General features: G+C 38.6%; 1 protein-coding gene across 2 annotated transcripts in view; it reads right to left on the minus strand.

The window, feature by feature from the left end:
* The window catches only part of CACHD1 (cache domain containing 1), a 222,435-nt gene that overhangs the window by 146,617 nt on the left and 49,402 nt on the right, over positions 1 to 26,416 (minus strand). The window lies entirely within an intron of this gene.

Below are 26,416 nucleotides of genomic sequence, written 5' to 3' on the forward strand. Positions count from 1 at the left end.
TGCCACTGAGCCATCATGGCCCGCCCAATAAATTTACTTTTAAAATACACTCTAGGCAGCCTCTTCAAAATATATCCTGTTCAAATATTTTCTTATGTTTTTAAAGCTATGTATCCATTTCTAAAAGAGAAAGTTCAGAATCCAGTAAGTGGGCTACCATCCAGGAAGAAAAGCCTAAACTACACTACATGATCCAGATGAAACTGGGACTGTACTAACCGGAGAGTCAGGTAGCAATTCACAGAGAAGGTCTCCTGAGCCTTCCCTGGGGCTACATATTAATTGCTCCCTCATATTGTAAGTATATACTCTTAGCCCTTCAGACTTCCACCCAACCCTACTGAAAAAAACCTGAATTTTCAGAAAGAAAAATAAGATGTATCTTGCTGTAAACTTTATAACACAAGTTAATCACACCTCCTCCTCTTTGCATATTCCGTTTCTTTTCTCTTCTAAGCAATAACCCCCCCCCCACAAAAAAGGGATGTTCAACCCAAATGAAGTTAAAAGTTAAAGGCATGAGTTACATAATAATAGATGAATACATTTCTCCCACCTCCAGGCCAGAAGGGAAACAAAAGAGAGACAAACATCCTGAAATGGGGGCAACCCACTTCCCCCCACTCTGACCAGGCTGCACTTCAGGTCTCTCCTGCCCCCACCTCCCGCTCTACTAACTCACCTTTCATGCCCCCCCATTGCCTCCCCTCCAAATCTCTATTTAATGGAGACTGCATAATAAGAGAATTTCACTTTGCTTTGGAACAGAAAAAATTACATGAGTGTTTAATAAGGTGGTCAGTTCAGGCTGCTGGCCCTACCTTCGCTCTCCTTAACAGTCCTGCCAAATTTTAACTAGATATTTAAGCGACCGCTATTGCAGAATACTATAGAGAAGAAATAAATACCTCCACAACCCTAATGAGAGTCTGTTGGTCCCCCTTCCCCATTTCTGCTAAGAAAATGCAGGACTGAATTTTTATTCAAAAGCTTATTTTTTTGCTATTTACAGATCTCTGTGGCAAGCCAGCATGGACTGACAGGTCACTAATAGCTTCATTCAGCTCTGGACCTGGTACTATGATTCTAGGCATTGTGTCCGGAGAGAAGGAAAAGATAGACCAATACTGTTATCTCAAGAAGCTGGCTAACACCAACCTTTAAAAAAAAAGTACTGTCATTTAAACAAATTCCAACAATCACTGGGTTGGGAATTAAAAGCAGCTCAATTTAAGTGTTTCAGGAAAGAAAACATATGCATGACTTTATTCTCCCCTAAGGATACATCATGAATAATCTTTAACCAGATTTTAAAGGATCCCTCCTGTCCAGAAGATTAGACATCATCTGATTTTTACCAGACTGCTTAACCTAACACTGTGAAACATATGGAAAGTGCAGAAAAATGACATTCTCTGAGGAGGTTGGTCATTCTGCATTCTTAGGTCACAAATCTGTTGCTATAAATATCAGTCACTTTTTAATCGCTCAACCTGTTCATTCTGGATACAAATGACTTAAGAAAACTGATTGCCAAAAGTATTCAAGACTATCACTAAAAAGAAAAGTTGAAAATAACTGAAATGTCCCTAAAACAGCGGACTGATTAAATTACCCGTCTTCCAGTCAAAAACATATTGTATAGTTATTAAGCCTGTTTACAATGATTTTTAAGAATAAGAGATGCTTATGAAAATATTTTTAAAGCAGCATTTAAAAATACAAATATTCTAATTATATGGGGGTGGGGCAATTACACATAATAATTATATCACATATTATCAAAGCTGGGGGCACTGATTGAGGTGCTTTATACACATCGTCTCATTTAATTTTCATAACAAGCCCTTCATGTCCTCATTTTACAGATGAGGAAAACGAGATTCTGAGAGGTTAAATAACCTGTAAATTGACAATTTGTAAGTGGCAGAGTCTTAATCCAAAATCAGTCTTACAACAAAGTTATGTATATTCTTCAATACTAACATCATCTTAATCGAGAAAACTTATATAAAAATCTAGAAATTAGGGCGGGCCATGGTGGTTCAACAGGCAGAGTTCTTGCCTGCCATGCCGGAGACCTGGGTTCGATTCCTGGTGCCTGCCCATGCCAAAAAAAAAAAAAAAAAAAAATCTAGAAATTAGCCCAAAAAAGTAACAAGGTTTTTTTTAATGCATAATGAATCCAGAATATATTTTTTTGCATTTTAATCCAGATCTCAAAATTTAGTACACATTGCATTTATAACAGATAAAAACATTATTTTTAAAAACTTGTCAAACTCAAAAAAAAGGCATACATTTAGAGTCGCAATTAAATTCTATAAATGCCATTTGCTCTAGGTCACTGAAACCTCAAGAGCTTTCAAGCTTTCAGGTGCGAAGAATAAATGCAGGGACTTATATGTTTGCCCCTCACTTTAGAAAACTGAGTCTTGTAGTTCATTTAAACAACACAAACACATGGAGCCCAGATTAGGAATGAGGGCTTACACTTCTGTATAGCTTAATGTAATACATTGTAGAGCATGTTGGGTAGATAACTTACAAGTATAGGCAAAGTCCCTTAAAGGACTGAAGAAAAAATAAGGAATTATTCAACTTTCCTACCTGGGAAACTGCTGATCCTCTCAAACACTAGAGATTCCCAAGTTAATAGGCCAAGCGCTTGATCTTGAGGCATGTTCTTATAAAACTTTTTTATGTAGTGGAGAAACTAAGCCTAGCTATAATTATGCCTAAGAATTACATCCAGAAGACCTCTTTTGTTGCTCAGATGTGGTCTCTCTAAGTCCAACTCTGCAAGTAAAATCATTACCCTCCCCATTATGTGTGACATGACATTCAGGGGTATGAGTCTCCCTGACAACATGGGATGTGATTCCCAGGGATAAGCCTGTGCCTGGTACTTTGGGATAAACAATGCCTTCCTGACTGAAAAGGGGACAAAAAATGTAACCAAATAAGGTATCAGTAGCTAAGAGAGTTCAAATAGAATTGAGTGACTATTCTGGAGGCTACTCTTATATGCAAGCTTCAGCTAGATATTGCTAATTGCTATGGTTTGCCAAACCCCAACCAGCATCATTCCTGTTAACCCAGGGCTCTCTCTGAGATCCTACAAAAGTTACATGAGCTATGGGCCTATAGTAGACATTGTTGTAGTAATAGTCTATTCAGTTCTAAATATTTTCTAATTTCCATTATGTTTTTCTGGCCGATGAGTTGATTAGAAGTGTTTTCTAATTTCTGGAAATATGGAATTTACTAGTTGTCTCCTGGACATTGATTTCTAACTTACTTATATAGTACTCAGAAAATGTGGTCTTTATGAGACCAATTCTTAGACACATAGAGACTTGCTTTATGATGCAGTGTGTTCAATTTTTGTAAATGTTCTACATGTTCTTGAAAAGTATGTTCATCCTGTAGTTGCTGAGTGCAATATTCCATATATGTCCATTAGATCAAGCTTGATAATTGTGTTATTCAGATCTTCTAATCCCTTAATGATTTTTCTGCTCCCTCGATTTATTAGAGAAGTTAAAATTACTTATTCTGATGATAGATCTCTTTCTTCTTGTAGTTGTATCAATTTTTGCCTCAATTATTTTGTGGTCATGTTATTATATACACGCTTACGATTCTTGTATCTTCCTTGTGCATTGTACCTTTTATCATTATGTAGAGACCACTCTATATCTTTAGTCAACATAAACACACACACGTTTGTGGATGACAAACTCTTATCAGTGGCTTGTCTGAAAAAGACTATAGTTTGTTTTCCCATCATCTTTTGCCGGCTATAGAAGTCTAAGTTTACATCCCCCAACCCCTTCCACCATTTTCCTCAATTCTCTTTCACTTAAAAATGTTTTTTTCCTGTATTCCCCAAAAGTTCCAGAGTGAGAGATTAAGTTTATTTTCAGAGAATTTAAAATGTGAAATTAAAAAAAAATGCATGCCATTAATATGAGGCAAAATTGTCTGAAAAATCATTCTAAGTGACTGGTAAAAACATTTCAGCAATTAGATTTAGTGCAGAATATATGTAGAGAAGCTGAAACAAATGTGAGCACTGAAGAACATCAGAGGCTACAATTTCTCAGAGGATAAAGTGATTCTTCACACATTATTTATCTTATGGAAATAAGGATTATCTAGTTAAATGTGATAAATGGTCTTTTAGAAAACTTCCCTGTCACCAGTAACTAGTGTGAGCACCGCAATAAACAATTACTATATTCTTGTATAATATACCACTATTTGGCTGTAATTAGAGAATGCACATTTGCAATGTCACGGATCAAATAAAAAATAGTTATATAATCTTTCTTCTTTGGTCCTGCAGACAATCTCCCATTTGTAGTCAGACTTGAAAAACAGGGTAAGAATTTTGGTATTTCTTAAAAAGTTGGATTTCTGGCCAAAAAGAATGGGGAGGAAGTACAGAAAAAAAAAATTCGTTAAGAAAAAAAAAGTTACATGAGCTATATTTACTTTTCAAAAACCTAAAACCTTCAGATAGTTTCAAGGTCAGATAAGTCTTGAAACCCAGAGGTTCTAGTCTCTCCAAGAACATCAACCATTTCCATTCCCCTATCCCATATTGCTGATACCACTTTCCAACATGAAAAAGTTAGAATGGGCAAAGTCCAAATACCCCTAAAGATTGGGAATAGGATCAAAGGAAAGGTGGAGTTATAACAGATAAGTTAGGATTTAACAAATGAGTATGATAACTGAATCATTATATTGATATTTCTTTAGTCTCCAGTGTCATGGAGCAGCTAGAAGGGAAAGCCTGAAATTGTGGAACTGTAATCCATGCTAAATTTTGAAATCTGTTCTATAACTTCTTGTTAAAATGTACTTAAACAATGTTACAAGTTTACTAAGACTAAACCAAGAAAATATATTGCAGGTCATGAGAGCCAGCCTTCGCACTGTCAGAGAAAGAAGTTACAAATAAGAAAAAGGTGAAGACTGTAATGAATCCTGTGGTGCTAAACTGGAGTCAGAAGTTTCAGTATGAACTCACAGAAAACAGAAATAGCAGATGTGTGTGTGCACATTCAGGGGTTGGTTTGCACACTCGGCTATCAGCCTGGAGAGCATGGCCATAACTGCACCAACACAAACAAAGAATGAAGGATGATAGTGTTGAATCTTTAACCCAAACAAAAAGTAAATATCCTTGAGTCTGTACAGATACAAATCAGTAACTGAATAAATAAATAAATGGGGGAGAAGGGACAATTCTTCTGTACAAAAAGATGGCAGTTAATAAAAATAAAAGGTAGAAAATACTACCCTGAAGTAAATGTTGAGTAACTACAAAGGGAAAATAGTAAGGAGAAGCCTGACAAACACCTTACCAAGGATCCTATGTAACAAGACATATGGACATGTTCCCCTGATACTACAGATTGAGAATGTGCAATAATGCCTCAATCTAATCACTTGAAAATATCAGATAACTCCAAATTGAGGGGCCTCCTACAAAATACCTGACCCAGGACTCCTCAAAAGTGCCAAAGGCATGAAAGACAGGGAAAGACTGAGGAACCACTGCAGATGGGCAGAGACTAAAAAGTCGGGACAACTAAATACAACGCAGGCTCTTGAACAAGTGCACAGGACAGAAAACAAAGACAGTGGTAGAAAATTGGTGAAAGCCTAATAAAGTCTGTAGTTTAGGTAACCGTATTATACTGATGTTTATTTCCTGGTTTTGATCATTGTGTTGAGGCTATGTAAGAGCTTATATTAAGGAAAATTAGATGAAGGGTATATCAGAATTTCTGTACTACCTTTGAACACTCACCCGTAAATCTAAAAGCATCTCAAAATAAATGTTAAAAAAAAAAAAGGAATCTTGAACACTAAAGTGACTTGCAAAAACAGGGGCATCCCTGCTTTATAACAAAGGGAAATGCTCAGATACTGGAAATCATGGCAAAGAAAGAGGCCTATATTGGGATTAAAAAAAAAATTAATAAGCAACACAATAGAGGACCTTGTACACACAGTACTCTGGGCATATATGCCCAGCAGACTTCCTCATTTTGTTTTAAGGGTACTATGAAGAATGATAGAGCTAAGGCTTATACAGAACTTCCTATCTGTCGGCCCTACATGATTTATTCATTTAATCTCGTCAGTGTGGAGATGAATTTAGACAGAGTGCTCTACAGACATAATGAATTTACTTCACCCCCTAATATGACAGTCATTCTAATATTCTATGGTAGTTATTCTATTGTTATTCTATTTTTTGATAAATAACCTACTAAGAATAGTCTCTGTGAAAGTTATTCTATGATAATTGGAGATATGGGGAAAGCAAAAAATATCTGCATAGGTATTTACTAACTCCTGCCCTACCTCATTCTTAACAATCTCCTGCCAGTGGTAATTCCTCCCTTCTAGACACTTCTGTCTATGCTGTGATGAATTGTTTTAAAAGGTAACAAAGCTTTTACAAAGTTTTCTAATCATAAAGATTAGATAAAGATCTAATCATGGTCACTACAGAAAATTTGAAAAATACATGAGTAGGAAGAAGAGAAAAAAATCTATTGCCAGACTGCTCAGTAAGACAACTATTATCTACATTTTATTTCCTTCCAGTCTTTTTGGAATTCTAGGTCCTAATCATGTGCATTCTTTGACAACTGACCCATATCACCTACATTTCATTTTCAGTGTCCACAATACCAATGCCACAGTACAGCAGACATAGTAAGCGTAAGTAAGCATCTGGAGCTCGAATACCCTAGACATTAAGCCAGTCTGGAGCTCGAATACCCTAGACATTAAGCCAGACCGATCATTATTTTGGTAGGCTACTCAACATGCTAGCAAATAAAAAAGGAAGGTTTCCTTTTTTAAAAAACAAAAACTTTCTCTTCTCTTAATCTATTAGCAATGTCTTTCTCCCCCTGCTTTCTTTCCCTGTTCCTCCTTAAATTCTAGGTACACACACTCACACTGTCCCCTAAAAGAGCAGATACTTTAAGTTCCCAAAAGAACTCAAATTATGAATTCCTTAGCCTGATGGCATTTAACTTCAGCACCCTTCAAACCACCATGAGCTCTGAACAGTAAGAAAGCATGTGGGACAGTCGCAAGTTGGTGTCACCTTCACAGAGGGCTGCTTGTTCGAGTCCACCCTAACCTCAAAAGAAATTACAGGGAAAAAGAAACGGCCGGCATTCTGATTTAGCAGGAAAATCTACAGCAATAATCTCAGCAAGCAAAGTTTCTAGTTCTGATTGCTTGATTTCCGGCTGCAGCATTCAAAACCGGGAGAGTTGGAGAGGGACACGAAGCCTGAGAACAAAGAAAGACCCAAAGACGGAAACACTTCCCTAAATGCAATAAAGGTTCTGAAGGGTTATTGGTTTTTTTGTTGTTGTTTTGGCTTTCAAAGGGGGTAAAAGGGAAGTAAATCAGTTCCACATGTTGGAAAGATTCAGCCTTTAGCCAATGTAACTTGACTATAAGTAATACTCATGACAATGCACATGGCAACCTCTCAGAAATGGAAAGTCAAGTTGCCCAAATGCTTAAATGCAAAGCAGATGGCACTAAATTTCCACTCCCTTACTTCCACACTCCCGAATTCCTAATTCCCCTGCCCCAGCCTCCTCAATCCCCATTAAGGAAATTCTTTTTTTCACCTTAAAAAAAAAATGCGGGTGTTTAATGGCTGCACTTTTATTCTTGGGAGGTTGCACATTATGTGAAAAAGCCTTCAACAGTAGTGTTCTGAGTGTGCACAAGTGTGTACATCCCCACACATGCTCAGGTCTCCGGAAATCTACCCACTCAGGACAAAGCGAACTGGAAACCCTGAAACGCTTAACCTTCCAAACTTAGGCAACTGATGTTTAATTAATAGCTCAGTTGATCAATCATGTCCTTTCTGAAGGAGTCAGAAGCCATATAAAATACGGTACATACCCTTAAGGAGCTCACTCTACTCAGGAGAAGAAACTAAGAAAAAAAAAAAGAAAGAAAGAAAGAAGACTAACAATGAACGATATAAAACAGATTCTGTATGAATCCAGTATGTTTGGCAGAACCCCAGAGTGCTGTCAGAGTTCAGTAACGGGGTAAACTGAAGAGATGGGACTCAGGCTCAACTCTGAGGTAGGATTTAAATAGGAAAAAGAGAAAAAGAGTTTGGGTGATAGTAATTCAGAAGATTTTACAGAAAGAAGTTGGCATGCAGAATGCATTCATAAAGAAAATATTTATTCATTAAGCTCCTACACTTGGAGCCAGGCATTGTTCTAGATGCATGGAATACAAGAGTGAAGATACTATAAAAATCCCTGCCCCCAAGAACGTTACATTCTTTGGCTTCAAGGAAATCTTTATAAAGGACTTTCTAAGCACTGGTCTATATACTTAAAATTTGGGCATTAAAGATAGGACACTACTTTTTTCCTGGAAAAGCTGACATTCTAGAGAGACCCCAAAGCCAATAATTATGATACCAAGTAATACATTATAACAAAAAGCTGGGCCTCATACGCGAGCTTTTGGAAATAAAACTGAACTAAATGGGATAGAAAAGATGGGGCTGGACTGAGGCCTTAAAAGCCAGGAAGAGCTGGATTTTCTGCACATGGCAGGCATTTAGTAATTATTTTTTGAAAGAGCAAATGAATAAATGTGTATTCGCTAAGAAATAAAGAGCCATTAAAAGGATTTTTAACTGGGGAGTGACATAATGAAATAGAAGCCTGAAGAACGTTTATATTGCATATGGTCAAAAACACGCACCCAATTTTCTCAACTGTTCCTAAGTCTTCTCACAAAGAAGGAAATCTAGTCCATTTAGAAACCAGTTACCATTCCAAGCGTCCTTGACAACTTCAAGAACTGAACAGATGAGATCATGATCACCTTCCAATATGATGCTTCAAAGACCCTGAAGTGGAGGTTCTCATGTGTTTTATATCCTCTGTAGGGTTCTAAGATCCTTTGAAGAGACTGTTTTATTCAATTTTGCAATCCCTGTAGCACTTGAATGGAGCAATATTATGGAAAGAGACTAAGAAATACTTGTTCAATAAAATAACTTACAAATAATTTAAGGAAAAATAACTTGATACAGGGCTTAAAATGCCATTGCAATGTCGCATTCTGAGATGAAGACTAGCTTTTGATATTTCAAAACATGTTACCGTGAGACTGGATGCTTTACAAATGCTACACAAAATGTTCATTTATACCATATCCAAGGAGAGAATTTTTTTAACGTGAAAGGGATGCTTTACTGGTACAATCATTAAGTACAGAAACTATAAATCAAAACATAACAAAACCTAAAGAATTACTAGCTCTATAGCCTCGTGAAGCCAGTTAACCTCTCTAAGCCTTGTTTCCCCCTAAGTATAATATGGAAAACTGGGTTCGATTATACAAAACACTCTAATCCAAAAATGTCCTCCAGTCTTGGGCTGGAATTTTATTGAAATACCTATTGTTAGACTTTCGAAAATCCACTAACCCTGAGAGTCTTTCTGCCATGTGGATGTTACAAGAAAACTACATTTGCTGATAGAATTTGACTTACATTATTTAAAAAAAAAAAAAAAAGATCTGAAAACTTATCTCTGAAACTTCCTGCAGGGGGACTGGCAACTATCAAGGCGATGAATTTAAGATGAAAATTTTAAATAGAGTGATAAAACATCTTGAAAATGAAGGGTTTAAATGTGGAAATTTAAGACATGAAACAAAGCAGTTAGCCTTTATGGAATAAATATGTTGCTAATATGATTACATCCATGTCTCCCAGGTCCTCCTGACCGTATGGTTTTTGGGGCGCTCACGGCCAGAGGGCCTGTCATGCATATCAAATACCATAGCAACAGCACAACATGCCACAATCCTTACCAATAATTGTTAAACTAACATCTTGACTGAACGATGGCTCTCTCTGGGATCAGATTCACAATATAATTAAAATGAATAAATAAATGATGGTCAGAAAATTTCTTCAAGTTTTTAGAGTAAGAAATAAAAAAAAAAATGGTGAAAGGGGAGTTACAAAAAAAATCCCTGCTTACCAGCTGGATAGCCTTGGAAAGGTTACTTAGCTTTGCCTCAGTTTCCCAACTTGAAAAATGGTGGCAATGACACTAGCTATCTGGTAGGGTTTTTAGTGAAGGTCAAATGATACCACGCACATACAGCTCTTATTCCTTGCATACAGTAAAAGCTCAATAAAAATAATAACATTTAAAAATCCTTCCCCAGAAAACCATTTCTCAGAGATAAAAATTCATGGAGATTTGAGATCATCGGCTTCTCAACCTCAACGTCAGGAACTCTTCGAAATCAGCATTTCTGAAGCCTTCCAAATTGACAAAGACTTTTAAAAAAACTCTGCATTTTCAGGAAATGACTTGGACAGTGAAGATCCAGTTGTGACATCAGAAGCAACAGTGAAACAGTGACTTTCTAACCTTGGCTCCCAGTAGCAATAAACTGGCTTCTTCAAGTGCCTTTAAAATTTCAGATGTAGACTGGGTCCTTTGTGAAAGTCACTTCTCCCTTGATTAGTGATAGTACCTGGTAGGGAACAGCTGTCTGAGCATCAGCCAAATTTTCAGTTACTTTGGCCCAAGACTTTGGACACATATGCCAAGGAGGCCAAAGGAGTAACTTGGGGTTGGAAAATATGTTGCAGAGGTACTGCTGGTCCTCCCCAGTCTAGCATTGCTCAACTGGGGCTCTTCCCCTTGGGCAGGGCAGCATGAGCACCAGGGGAGGTGAGCAGTCCCCCAAATCCAACCTGCATGGACTCAACAAACTGGGGCTGCGGGAAAGGAGAAAAAACAGTAATCATCTACACCTCAAACAGAATACATGGATCCACCTGCCACACCTTCCCAGACCTACCCAAGCAGAGTCAAAAGAAAAAAATTCAAGCCCCACTTGAATATTTACTTCCACACTTTATTGTTGCAAATATTTATTTTTAGGCATGAGCTGTGAACTCCCAGAGGCTAGAACACCTCATACTTACCTGGAGAGGCAGTCTAGTGCGGTGACTAAGGCCTGGGCTTTGGAATCACCTAGCCGCAGACATTTCAGCTGTGTGACTCAGGAAAACTTATTTAAACCTTCTGAGCCTAAATTTCCTAGTGGGAATTTAAAGCAACATTTTCCCAACCCCACAGAGAGAGGAAAGGATGATAATAGCTACCTACTAGGTTTGCTATTAGGATTAAATGGGATGACAAATATTAGCCAGCAAGGACAGTGTCCAGAATATTCTTGTTGCTCAATTAAGCATAGCTGCTATAAAACAGTTGTCATTTTCTTTGAATACCCAGCATGTAGCTGGAGAGTTCCAATAATGTCTAGTGAATAAATGAAAGGAGTTAGTACCACCAGTCACAGTCAGGGCTAAACACTGATTTCTCCTAGCTTTCAGTCTCCCACCTCAAAATTTTTTACCATGCTGACTGTTTTGTAATTGTTAAATCTGACTGCACTGCATAATAAGCTTTTTTGAAAATAAACCATATTTATTTACCCCATACAGCCAGTTGGAACAGGAAAGGAAAAATATATTATCGAAAACTACGGAACAAGGACAAAACCAGAACACCAAATTATTCTCCCCACCAAATAAATATTTAATTTGGCTTAGGTTCCTGGAAAGGAGCATGGTATAGTAGAAAGAGCGTGGGTTGTAGAGGCACAGAAATCAGATTGTAATTCAAAACTCCATCACTCACATGGAGGCATGTTGCTGAAATGCCCAGAACCTCCATTTTCCTGCCTCTAAAAATGGGTATAACAATATCCACCTTTGGGCATAACCGCTAAAGGGTACGGGGTTCTTTTGGGGCTGATGAAAATGTTGTAAAATCAGATTACAGTGATGGTTGTACAGTTCTGTAAACATATGAAAGAACATTGAATTGTACACTTTAGATGGGGGTACTTTATGGTATGTAAACTATATGTACATCAATAGTATCTACATTATTGTTAGAACTGTGAGACATAGTAACTATTTATATGAACAATATGGCAGAGAGCACATAGTAGATGCCCAATAGTTACATAGTTTGGATTTCCGTCCCTAAGGCAATGGTTATCAAACTTAAAGGTAAAAAAATCACATGCCAGAGTTTCTGCTGTGAAATGCAGATTTCTTGGCCCCACTTCTGGAGATAACGGGTCGAGAAATCCAGGGAAAGCCAAGAGGTCACAAGTCCAAGCACCATGGAGGTGATCCTAAGGGAGGCATTTGAAAAACAATTCACCATTTGAAGAACACTACATCAGGGAGCCTTTAGATTAAAATCTTCTATTGTGAATCCCTCTGCAAGGTCAGTAATGTCCACCTGAACTTCAGCATATATCCAACATATTTCCATAGAGTGTACCTGAAATCCAGCTACAAGGAATTTCTCAACAACCACCACCAAAAATAAGAAAGAGGGAGGGGGAGGGAGAGAGATGGTCACTACTGGTGACCACTGAAGGGGGAAAAAGGGACATTTTCCAAATCTTTAGGCACTAATAGCAACTCTTCCATGCTACCACCAAGTTCAGAATCAAAGACGAAATAAGCTTTGAAGGTGGGGCTTCCTGAGAGGACAGGAAAAAGAAAAGAAGGAGTGGGCACTTTTCATTTGTAATCTCTGCCTTGCAACCACGCTGAAAAGCATGTTTTGGTATCTCTGTTTTACAAATGAGGAAACTGCACGACGAAGCCACTTCCACCAAGGTCACAAATCCAATAGACAACAGAGCTGGGGCTGCCACAATGCCAGGCTTCCCAAGGGAAACCAGGATCAGTATCTGCAGTTCCCTTGGGCAGCCAGAGAAGCTGGCGAGCCTCCTTTGCACTAGCCCAAGCCTTCACAAGCCTAATATGTTCTGAAAATGCGCACACGCCAGTCGTGGGCCAGTTCTGTTTTCAGTTACTGGATGGGCCAACCTTGAACAGGGCTCTGGGGAACACAGCCCTAAGCCAGTCCCAGGCTGGAGGAGTGCAGGGTGCCACGGAGAAGTCAGAGGTGTGAAAGGACAGCTGCGACACAGCAGGTGAGGCAGAGGCAGTGGCAAGCATGACAAAGGGGCTCCCAGCCCAAATACAAGCCTAAGTCTTCAGGCGCCTCAGTCCCAGCATTCACCGGGAACATTATTAAGGACTGATGGGCAGAACTGGGGAGATAACAGGAAGGTTAATTTGCCTGTGATTCATATTCATCACAAGCTCCAAATCTACACTTTTTATCTTCTCTTCTAATGAGATTTTACATACAGTCACAGAGATCAAATGACAGAATGGAACCTGTATTACATTTATAAGGTATGGAGAATATTCCCTAATATTTAAAAATTAAGTACTGTAATTAGCTCATAAATGGTACAGTCATACTGCACTGTCATTTTCTGTGTCAAGAGTTAATATGTTACATAGAAACATTTATGCTATAACAGTGTTGGTAACTCTGTTTTGCCATTTCTTCATTTACTAATATACCAGCAGCTTCAAAAACTGGAGATGGACTAGACCTTTTTCAGTCTCTCAAAGGCCCTGCGACTTGTTAATACCCATGGATGAACCTGGATACCTAAAGATTTGCAATATTCCCCATCTACTGGCCACAGCCCAATATCCCCGAAGCCTCACATCAAGGCTCTGTTCAAAATTCCAGTCTCACATACTCAAGAGCACTCACTGCCTTAACTCGGCCTCACTCATTTCTCATTCACACCCTGTCTGTGAACAAGAACAGATTCTTCTACTGTTTGTAACTTCTACAATTACTGTCCTGGTCCTCCTCCTCATTATTCTCTTTCAAGGGCAGAATAAGCACCCCCATTTTACAGATGAGGACTTGGAAGGTCAGAAGTTGTGTAACTTGCCCAAGATCATGAAGCTAAGTAAGGAACTCTGCTGGATTTGAGCTCAGGTGTGTCTGACCTGACGGCCAAGACTCTCTTGGCCCTTGGCCCCCAAATTCTCCAGCAGCTGCCTAACCAGCTGAGAGTGAAAGCCGACACCCACATCCTGGTGCCCAAGTCTTCCCCCAGGCAGGGCAGGCCCCTCACCACTTCTTTGAGATTCTTTCTCGCCCTCTCCCTCAGTTCAGTCTACACTCCCGGGTTGCTACTCAAACCAGCTGAGCCCTTTCCAGCTTCAGGGGCCTGTGTACCCCTGGTTCCCGCTTTCTGAAAAACATCTCCCCAAACGGGCTGGCTCCTGCCCTGCTCCCAGGGCTCTGCACAAATGCCGTGTTAGACCACACAGCAACCCCAGCAGTGCTTGTCTCCGCAAGACAAAATCTGCATGTCACTCTTTGCTGTCCTCGCCCCACATCAGTAAGCTTGTTGCATGCATGCAGGGACACTGTTTTGGTCCTACAGTGTTCCCAGCCCTTGGAACTAGCATTCCCTCAATGAATGAATCTACGAAGGAAGCAAAAGCAGCACATCTGTCATGAGAGAAACAAACTCGACTGAGGGGAATTCATAGCACGGGCTCTCAAAGATGCTATTTCCACTGCCTAGAATAATTTACCTACTAAGTTAATCATTAAGGCTCCCTCAATTACCACCTCCTTGAAAAGTCTTTCCTGATCTCTATACACTGGAGACTTCACTATTCTAGCAAGTGGCAAAATGCACTGCAACTGTTTGTTCACATATCTAGCTTCCCTGGCACCATGAGAAATTCTGGAAGGACTGTTTCCTATTCGCCTTTGAATTCCCAGAGTCTTATCCACTGCCCAGCACACAGGAGGCATGCTGTTTTTTTAACCTATGGGGTCATTCAACCTTCTAATATGTACCACAGAAGCTGTCAGTATTTAGATAACAGCAAGAGTGTGTCACCAACCTGTGATTTTCCAGCCGCAGAGATCAGTATCAGCACCCCATCCCGTCACAGTTATCAACAGGCCCAACCTGTGCTGATACAGCAAACACTTCGCAGTGTTGGGGCAACAAAAGGACATCAGGGGGAAAATAAGCAAACCAACAAGCCGAAATCTCTTTAAGCACATCTCTGTTTGCAGACATTAGGTCTTCAGAATTAGGCACAAAGTTATTTATGTTGCTATTGACCTTGTTTACACCTCTCCCAAATCAGTTCTTCAATGCCATCTCCTTTGTAACCGGTTTCTTTCTTCATCTCCCCATCTCCCTCTCTCACACACAGACATACACGTGTGTTTTCACACCCTGTGCAAACAGTCACATTCACCCTAAGTTCCTAATGAAAAGCAAAAGAGCTACAGAAGGCAGAGCTATTTGCCAGGTATCAAAAGTCCTAGAGTTCATTCACTCTTGACTTAAATTAGATGTTTCGTCTCATTTCCTGCCTCCTCAAACTCTTCATCTCTGATTATACAAGGAAACTGGAAGAATCCATAAGCAGTGTGAAACTAGGGCAGGTGAATCAGTTTGCTGAACGTCGGAATGGAAGTGCATCAGCCTGCGGTGAGCTGAATTCCCTGAAGCTGTCTGATTTATAGACCTCCAGAGAGTTTCTTTTCAAAGAGAGTTTTGGGCAGGCAGGAACCAGGGTGCTTTTCATTATGTCCACAATGCATTAATTCCTAGTTTAAGGAATGAGCCAAGGGAGAACCATTCCATGCCATGAACAGACTGGTTCTGCATTATAGAATTGGCAGAATCTGATATACAGTTAATTATCAATAAGGTTCACTCAGACGTTAAAAAAGAAATCCTGCTGGAGGGGAATGAGGCTTAGTGAAAATGTATTTGTTTTGCGTCATTCTTCCTTTAAAAAAAAAAAACAAAACTAGAAGCTGGAATGCTAATACACATCTGGGTTCATTCTTCTTAATCAACTATTCAAGAAAAGAGTCGATCCATTAATAAAAGTGGAAAAACTCTTTATCACTATTCACCAGGTAAATAAGATTAAAGGGATGTTTTACTTTATAGCTTTACTATTTTTAAACTTGGTAGTTCTCTAATTATTTTTTCCACATGTATACACAGTGGTTTCTAAGACCTTGTCAACGACTTTGATTTTCATCTCGTATGTTATTTCATAAACCTGAGTTTTCACCTAACCCTTAAGAAACTGCTAGTTTTGAACTTCTAGGAAAGAATGCTGAGGCCCATTATGGAGGGGAGATTAGGAAAAATAAAATGCTGAGTTATTCAGGCACCGGGAATCAGCATGCAGCTCTTCCAATTAAACTAACTGTAATTGTAAAAGGATGAGTTCTGGGAGAGATTCCATCCCAGCCTGAACACAGGGGACACCTGAATCCGACTGCCAGGCTCTGTGCTGCTTGGCAGGATCCTAACTATGGAATCATTAGTCTCGAAGACATCTTTTGTTTCTTCTCATTTTCACTCTAGCTGGTCCATCCCTAGCAATCACAGACAACAGTAAGGATGAAAGAGTAGATGTAGGTCAAATCATGGAGGACCTAGCAGCAAGGCTGTTGAAACAGAGGGTGAGAAGGAGCTTCCGAAGGGGACTGAGCACGACTTGACCTGATTTGGGCTTGTGGTCAACTTGGCAACAATAGACGACCCGCTAGCAAGGTAGAACATAATAATGGAGTGGTGGGCATGGGCGCTCGAGTCAAGGCTGTGCTAGGTATACATCCTGGCTCTGCCCACTACAAGCTGAGTGGCCCAGAGTAAGTGCCATGCCCCAATTTTCTATTTCATAGGCTCTCAGTATTAATAATTATCTCAGAAACACAGCAGCCAGCACGTGGTAAATACTCAAACCACTTTGTCTCTATGTTGACAAACCAAAAAAAGAGAGAGAGAGAGCTAGAATAGGTATTGAGAGATACATAAAAAATGCCATAGAGGTTGGAAAGCAGAGTAATTACAGGACCATAAATGGTATCTTCCATTCTTAGTGTGTTTGTTTTACTTAGTCAAAATGAAAGAAACAGAAACAATTGTCTCTACTATCACTGTACAGGCTGAAAAAAATAAAAAGCATAGTCCCTGAAAAGAACTATATACCCTTTTCAAACTGATAGGGTACAGATGTTAAGCGTTTCTTTTTAATAAGGATTTCTTTTTAAAATTTAGGGAATTTTAAGAATATTGTAAGTTATATTTAGGGAAACAAATATAACTTACAAATACATTTAAAAAAGCAAATACTGGACTACAGACTCATGAATTCAAGTCCCATTTTCTCATTACATAACTGATAAATATTCAGTACAGCATGAAACTAGAATATAATCCAATGAAAAGTAGAAAAGTATGGATAAGAAAATTTAGGTACGATTTTTTTTTTTAATGTAAAACAAATCCAAGAGTTACTGTTTAACTACCACGACATTAAGTTGGTTATCAGGATATTTTTTAAAAGGCAAAAAAAAGTATGTGTTTTAATAATGTTATTCTTTAGTAACGATGTTGATGATGATAAGGTTCCTTTTCATAGATTCCACAAAAATGTTCACAATAGCCTAATTCTTATGACTCTATAAAAGCAAAGCATAGTTTTAGAAAAGCAATAAACTTAAGGATATTTCTTTCCAGCAAAGAAGCTTCCTCTGGTTATCTGACTTTACTCTTAACTTTGAACTAAAAAATAGATAAATAAAGAGGATAGTGATTAACCTCCAGAAACAAAACTAATAATTTATTCAAAGTGAATCTCTGCTCTGATAGTATTCAGAAGGATCCTATTTGTATTATCTTCAATACTTAGGATGTCCCCGTGCTGATTAAATATATAATGTCATCTTCATTAAAAATAATTAAGATTCCCTAGGCAGACACACACACATACTTGAAATGGGGAAGGGGGGGAACCCTCAATTTTTTTATACCACTGCAAGATTTTCTAAAACTCATTCATATTTAATTTTTAAGGATGCTTTGCAGCACATTAAACATTTAACAGTCAAAGGGTTTTCAAACCAGAATGCTAAATGTCAACCTATTCCTCCAAAATACTTTTTATTTCATTTGCAGTAAATTAACTGGACCTCCCTTCAGAAATAGAAAGGGAGGGGGGAAAAAAGGTCTTCAAAGTCTTAACTTAACTCATAATAGGATGTTGAGATAATAGTTTTTATTTACATAATTAGACCATGTAAGAGATTTGATAAGTATTGTAGAATTCTGAAGTAATACCGCTCACACTATAAATGAAAATAATCTTTCAGAAACTCATTCCACCTCTCATTTCCAAAATTCATTCCGTATCACGCAACATATAATATACAGAATAGATGTGATGTCCACACTAACAGGAGGTAGTGAGATTCCACAGCACGCAGCTAATTAGTAACACAAAATGACAACTGAGAAAAATGGCTCACGGTCAGGTCCTAATAAAAAAGGGAACTTAGGAAACCCATTTTTTATTTTTGTAAGGTGTAAGCTTTCTAAGGGCACAACTCACATGATAATCAGTATTTGGTTATTCTTGCTATAAAAGATGAAATAATCTACTTATAAGTGTATATAACCAGGCCAATAAATGATAGCAAAATCTGCTTTACATTTAAACAGGGAAAAACGAAATTGGTTTTACACCATAAGGAGAACAGAAGGTCTAAACAAAAGGAAAAATAGGAAATCTTCAAGACCCAGAAAACCTGTGAGACACTGGGCCTCTTCAGGTTAAAATTTAGTTTCTCCATACCTTAGAAGTGCAACAAATGTCATCCCACAAGATGATTTCACAATAGAATTGTGTTTGTGGAAGTGTGCTTACTCTGTCACCACAGGAAACAAAAGATGATGGGACTTGCCAAAGAAAGGCTACTCTCTCCACTAAATTCAGAAGGATGAACCCCAGGATTTGCTGCAATGGAGCAAATCAAGGAAGAATTTAACGGTGACAAATGTTTTGGTAATAAAAAAGTCAACAGTGCACACTGGAGATGCCAACAAAGAAATCGTGTAGGTGTCACATAAGCTGCCCTGCGCGGGTTTCCATGCTCGAAACCGCCCATCTGCAGAGATGGGGAGGTACACAGGGAAACAACAGGCCATCTCTTGGAAATGAGGAGACTGCATCTGTCCCTGTACCTATCACCCCTGTCCCGCACGTACCCATTTTACACCACTTAAGAATCAAGTAATTTTTCTGACAAATTTTGCAGAGAGGCCCTTAAACCCCAAAGCTGCCCCTAACTCCCTATGCCATTCCTTCCCTTCCACCCAACATGAAAAATCGGGCAGGATCTACAACTCCAAAATACTTGTTACAGACCAAAATATAGTAAGGGCCTAGAACAGAAAAATTCCATTATTAGTCCCCACAGGACTGCGGCTAAATGGCGTGTGTGGTTGTCCTCTCCCAGGAGATAATAAATAGTTTTGCAAAAGGATCATGGTAATAAATGGGGCCTATATTCTGCCACCCAGCAACCTAAACCCAAACCAAAGGCTGGGAGGGAAGAGGAAAGAAGGGGGTGGGGGTAGGAGAAATGGTCCCAGCAAGAGCTGAGGCTCTCAAATAACAGAGCTCCAGACACCAGAAGGAAAAGAACAGGTTTCTGACTTACAAGGAAAAGAAATAAATAAATCTGAATCCTCACTGCATTAGTAGGAATGGGAAATTGCTTCACTTCATCAATTTTGAAACTTAATTGCTTCTTTCCCAAGTGCCCTCCCCTACCCCCAGTCTCTTTAAACTTTAGTCTAAAGGGAACTTTGTTACTGAGCAATCAACCCTCTCTGGACTCCTGCAAATTTCAAAACAAGTCATAGCAAGCTGGAACTTTCTTTTTTTTTTTTTCCCCTGGAATAACATTGTTACTAACTACTTTTGTTTGTGTCTTTCTCAAAAAAAATTTTTTTTAAGTACTTGCAGTTTTCATGGTCCCAACAGGTTTGGGTAGACGTGAATCATTTCATAAACACAGTTTTCACCACCAAAAGATGAATGAAGAAGAAAAGGCAGTCAAGAGGAGAAATCAGCTACAATTTAGGACCCTGCACCTTGAGTTGGGGCTCAGGAACATATTCAGACCACATGGAGAACCTTCAAAATAAAAAGCTGGGCCAATATGCGCAGTCTATTTTGATGCACACCACAACCAGATGTGTGGAAATGACGGCACTGCAACTGCGTTACCAACCGATATTCTGCTCCTGGGCTCTGAGAGGCTCTGAGTTGCCCAAAGTGAATTGAGCTCAAATTGTAACTCCCATCTTCTGACCCTAAATCCAGGAAGTTGCACTGGTCATAAATTTAATAATACAATGCTGGGAGGCCAGGTTTTTCTTTGGCCCTAAGAGTAGCACTTAATGCAGATACAATTCTTTCCAGTGCCTAGACCATCTGTCCCTTTGAAAGCAATAATATTTTTTAAAGTAAGCATGTACCGAGAACAAAAACAACAACCACCACAACAAAAGGTCGCTTAGATTTTCTAAAACCTTCATAGCCACAGGAGAAGGGAGCAGGGAGCGCCATCATCCTCACCAATCCTTTTCTGGGAAAGTAGCAAATTAGCCAGTCAGTGTTCTACCCAGAGCGTTTCCCTCTGCCCTCCCCCTCCATGCTCAGGTCTCCACCAGGGCCTCTCACAGGCAGGATGAAGAACGCAGTGCTGCCATTACTCTATGAAAACCTAAAGTGTCCAGAAAGAAATCTAATCAGTTAAAAGCACACTACACATGTGGGATAAATTAGGTGGAGATGACCTTTACATTTAGGAAAATACTGAAATGCCAACCAGCCCCCATAATGGCTGACCTACATCTGAAACTAAAGAACAGCAATAATTGTAAAGATTTAAGTACTTCACGCTACTGTATTTGATCATCAGTATACAGTGTGGCAGGAAAGAAGCCTGGAAGAGAAGGTGAGTGAGCTGCATCGAGAACCGGCATGCTAAAGCTGGCCAAGATACTTCAGAGCATTGACTCTGACCCACACATCTTACGGGAAAGAAAAAAGAATGCCCAGATAGGTTATTTTCTAATCTCGGGAAAACATCAAGTTGGCATTCTTTGAGTATGTATTACTCATTGGGTAATTCTTTGGTGTCTTCCGTCATCTTAAATCCTTGGAGAATAATAATTTTTATTCTCTCTCTGATCTTGAACACTAATTTCTCAATACCTTTCTCAGCAGAAGACTTATATCAAACTTTTCTTGCAATTTATAGGAGCTACAAAAGAATTATAAAGCGAAATATAAAATAATAGTATGATACCATATATGTGTTTTCTGCAGAGAGAAATAAGAAGACGTCCTCTGAGCATGCCCGCAGGTGGTGTTAGTGTGGATATGCTGGGTTTGGGCGTACAGAGCGGTACATAAGGTTCAAATCCCGGCTTTCTACTAACGAGCAGTGCGCTCTCAGGTAGTTACTCAGCCACACTGCGGCTCAGTTTTCTCACCTGAAAATGGCAACAGATCTTTCCTCTATAGGACTGCTGTGAATATTAAACAATACATAGAAAGCAATAATGGAAGGACCTGGAATATAGAAAACACAATAAATGAGCAACCATTATCAATTATCATCATCATCAGTGTCTGTTTTCAGAGCTCTTCTTTATTGAACATGTAATTTTTGTAATTTATAAACACTAGTAAAAATATTTCAAGGATAGAATTTTTCCCTAATTCTGCCATTCAATTGCTCTTCTATACATAAAGTCATCTATGGAACCATGCTTTTCCAGAACTCCTCTTACTCTGGATTTTGGTAATAAACTCTTAGCTATCATTTAGCCTTATAAATCCAGTAGTAGATCGACAATATAGTACCTTTGAAAGTCATTTTACACAGTTAAGTACTAGATATATTTTTCCTATCCCCCTCTCATGAGCTAGGAAAACTGAGGGACAGAATAGCCCAATAACTTGGTCAAGGTCATATAGTTAAAAAAAACCCAGTGTACGGTACTATTGGATCTTGAACCATGTTGCACAAAAGCAGACATGGAGACAAATATTATAAAATGCTACAATGGAAATGCTCACTTCTGCAAAAGGGGGAACTTTCCTACATTCAAGTTATACAGTGATCAATATTCATTCACATACTTGCTATCATTGTTCAAAATAGTAAAATAATCTAAAGCTGCTGAAAGCTGCTCCTCCTTTCAATTAAAGCAGCAGATAGTTTCATTGAAAGCATGCAAAAATAAAACCAAAAAAGTCAGCAAAACCTTTACAATTCTTTTCAGAGCCTGGCACCATTTACATCACAAAGTTTAACAATTACGAGAAGTTGGAATGTTCATGTTTCATTATACTAGCAAAACCAAGAATAAAGCATAGAATAATTTCCAGATGGTGTCCTTTTTTGTACAGATTTTTCAATTCAACTTTGTTCTGAAAGCTTTAGTGATCTGAATACAGAGCTGTAACAATTCTATACAAGAATCTTGTTCTTGGACAACATAAAGACTCATATACTCCCTTTACTAAGGTTCCTAGCCATTAGAAAGAGACAGCAAAAAAGAAAAAAGCATGTGAATCTTTTTTAAACAACAGAATCTTCTATAAACAACAGAATCAATGATTGGAAAAGAATATAGTTCAAACTCCCAAGTGACCAAATGCTTTACAGACTATTTCTGACTTTTTCTAGTTATCAAATTTATATGTAGACATATAAAATTTAGATTTTGTACATAAACTTCCATTATATGTATAAATTTACATTTTTTAAAGTGAAAAGGTTTACAGAATGACAGATTTAAAAAGCTACAGAAAAATAAATTTACGCAACTATGAAATAAAGGGCACTGCAGATTACCCTCTATAACATACACAGCAAAAAGGACACTGTGGACAACAGATGCATTCTGTTATGGCTCTAGCCGGCTCAGATGGGCCCAGGAAGCCAATAAACATTAAAGTTTGCCTCTGAGAAGTATGTGGTCAAAGAACCCCTCCCAAATGAACTCCTCCACAGCAGTGGAAGCAAGGGTATTCCAACTCAAGAAGAACCACTTCTATGTAAAGCAACCCCAGATCTAATTAGAAATGGCTCTCGAATGCCTCAGTGGCTGTATTAAAAGCAAACACCACCATACCCCCCAAATCTTTATTTTATTAAGGAAAACTGAAATACAAAAGAAGACCAAAATAGTATAACACACCTCCACATACCCATAATTGGGCTTCAGTCATTATTAATTCATAGTCAGTCTTGTCCACTCACATGCCCATTTCCCCAACCTAAAATTCTGAAGCAAATCACAGACACCTTTCAACCATAAAATAGTTTGTGTGGAGGGCGGGCCACGGTGGCTCAGGTAAGAGTGCTTGCCTGCCATGCCCGAGGACCCGGGTTCGATTCCCAGTGCCTGCCCATGTTAAAAAAAAAAAAAATAGTTTGTGTGAAACTTTAAAGGATGAACATTCTTTAAACAGGTAACAACCAACGCACAGCTATATGATTGTGAATCACTGATTGTACACTTTGGATATATCAGTAAAAAATAATTATTTAAAAAAGATAATAACTATAATACCATTGCCAAATTTTTTTTTTAATTTAAAAATAATTCCTAAATTTCACCAAATACCTAACCAGGTGAAATTCAACTGTTATCTTTTCAGTTGCTCAATTGGGAAGGAGGGAGAGAGCAGCAAAGAGCAGGACATGGGGATTATCCATGGTTTTATTTTAAAAACTACCAGCCCTTTTGGCATATATGTGTAGTTCTTAGGAATTAAATCATTGAAAACTTTATCAAGGGTCCTGTTCTAGTTTGCTACCTGCTGGAATGCAATATACTGAAAACAGAATGGCTTTTAAAAAGGGGAATTTTATGAATTGCTAGTTTACAGTTCTAAGGCCGAGAAAATGTCCCAATTACAACAAGTCTATAGAAATGTCCAATCAAAGGCATCCAGGGAAAGATACCTTGGTTTAAGAAGGCCGATGAAGTTCAGGGTTTCTCTCTCAAGTGGAAGGGCACATGGCGAGCACAGTCAGTGTTTCTTTCTCATCTGGAAAGGCACATGGTGAACACGGTCAGGGTTCCTCTCTCATCTGGAAGGACACATGGCGAACACGGCATCATCTGCTAGCTTCTTCTCCCCCGGCTTCTGGTTTCACGAAGCTCCCTGGGAGACGTTTTCCTTCTTCATCTCCAAAGGTCACTGACTCGTGGACTCTCTGCTTTATGGTGCTGCAGCATTCTCTGCTCTCTCTGAATCTCTTTCATTCTCTAAAATGTTTTCTCTTTTATAGGACTCCAGTAAACCAATCAAGACCCACCCAAATGGGTGGAGGCATGTCATCACATAATTTAGTTTAACAACCACTCTTGACTAAATCATATCATCCAGGGAGATGATCTGATTACAGTTTCAAACATACAGTATTGAATAGGGATTATTCTACTTTATGAAATGGGATTTTGATTAAAACATGGCTTTTCTAGGGGGCATACATCCTTTCAAACCATCACAGGCCCTCTCTTTCTTTTGCAGCCAAGATGCAAGTTTCTTTCATTTGGAAAGGAGGCCATCCCCAGAATAAAATACATCAGTGATGTTTTTAAAATTAGGAGGAAACTATTAAATGAGCTAAAATCTCCTGAATTTTCCCCATGCCCAAAGATTTTTTAATGTTTTATTCTGAAATAATTTCAGACTTACAAATCGCAAAAACAGTGTAGTAAATTTGTATGTGCCCTTCCCCTAGTTTCCCCAAAAATGAAAACATTTTGCATAACAGAACTTTGGGAATTTGCACATTCTATATAACCAGGGCCAAATGATTTTTGACAAGGTGCCAAGACCATTCCATGGGGAAAGGAGAGTGTTTTCAACAAATGGAGCTGGGCCAACTGGATATTCACAAGCAAAAGAATGAAGGTGGACCCTTTCCTCACACCACATATAAAAGTAACTCAAGAATGGATCAAATACCCAAATGTACAACTTAAAACTATACAGCTCTTAGAAGAAAATGTATTTTCATGACCTTGGATTTGGCAAAGCGCTCTTAGCTATAAGACCACAAGCATGAGCAACAAAAAACAAATAAAAATTTTTCTCATCAAAATTTAAAACTTTTGTGCTTCACAGGACGCCATCAAGAAAATAAAAAGGCAGCCCACAGAATGAGAGAAAAATTTTCAAATCATACACATGATAAGTGTATACCGTACATCCGGCAAGGGAAAAGGATCTGAATAACATTTCTCCAAAGAAATAGACAAATGCTTCACATCCACAGTCATCAGGGAAATACGAACCAAACCCAAATGAGATTCCACTTCATATCCTGATAGATGGATAGAATCAGAAAGTCAGATAATAACAAGTGTTGACAAGGATGTGGAAAATTAGAACCCTCATACACTGCTGGTGGTGGAAATATAAAATGGTGTACCTGCTGGGGAAAACTGTCTGGTGGTTCTTCCAACAATGAAATGTAGTTACATGACCCAGCAATTCCACTCCTAGGTATATGCTCAAGAAATCAAGAAAACATGTCTATCTAAAATTAAATTTGTACTCAAATATTTATAGCAGTATTATTCATAATAGTCCAAATGTTGAAACAACCCAAATTTCCATAACTAACATGTGAATAAACAAAATGTGGTATATGTAAATAACGGAGTAATATTCAGCCGTAAAAAGAGTGAAATATTTGTACATGCGATAACATGGATGAATCCTGCAAATACTATGCTAAGTTACAGAAGCCAGTCACTAAAGCCACATATTACATGATTCCATTTATATGAAATGCCCAAAATAGAGAAATCTATAAAGACAGAAAGTAGATTAATGGGTTTTGAAATGCTGCGGAGAAGATGGAAGGTAAGGAGGGGATAGTTAAAGGGTACGGGGTCACTTCCTGAGGTAACGAAAAAATTCTAAAGTTGACCAGCAGGATGGTTGTACATATCTGTGAATCTAGCAGGACCTCGTTGTACATGAATTCAAACACATGAATTCAGGTATACACAACTGGCAACTGAAAAAAAGTAAAGGCAGAGAGAAAGAATTTAGATTCTTAAAAATTATTTCTATGATTAATTTTTCTTATTATTATTAGAGTGTTTGCCTTATTTAAAAAGTGTATGACAGGTATGTTTGTATTTATTAAATAATGGGGTTTTCCCTAAGAGTCACCCCCAAGAGAGCTTCTTTTGTTGCTCAGATGTGGCCCCTCTCTCCAGCCAACACAACAAGCAGTCTCACCACCCTACCCCTCTCTACGTGGGACATGACTCCCAGAGGTGTGGACCTTCCTGGCAACGTGGGACAGAGATCTTGGAATGAACGGAGACTCAGCATCAAGGGATTGAGAAAAACCCTAGAATGAGCTGAGACTTAGCATCAACGGATTGAGAAAACCTTCTCGACCAAAAGGGGGAAGAGGGAAATGAGACAAAGTGTCAATGGCTGAAAGATTCCAAACAGAGTCGAGAGGTTATCCTTATGATCAAGTAGATA

This window comes from Tamandua tetradactyla, chromosome 11 (genome assembly GCF_023851605.1).
Source record: "Tamandua tetradactyla isolate mTamTet1 chromosome 11, mTamTet1.pri, whole genome shotgun sequence".
In the NCBI taxonomy this organism is placed as follows: Eukaryota; Metazoa; Chordata; class Mammalia; order Pilosa; family Myrmecophagidae; genus Tamandua; species Tamandua tetradactyla.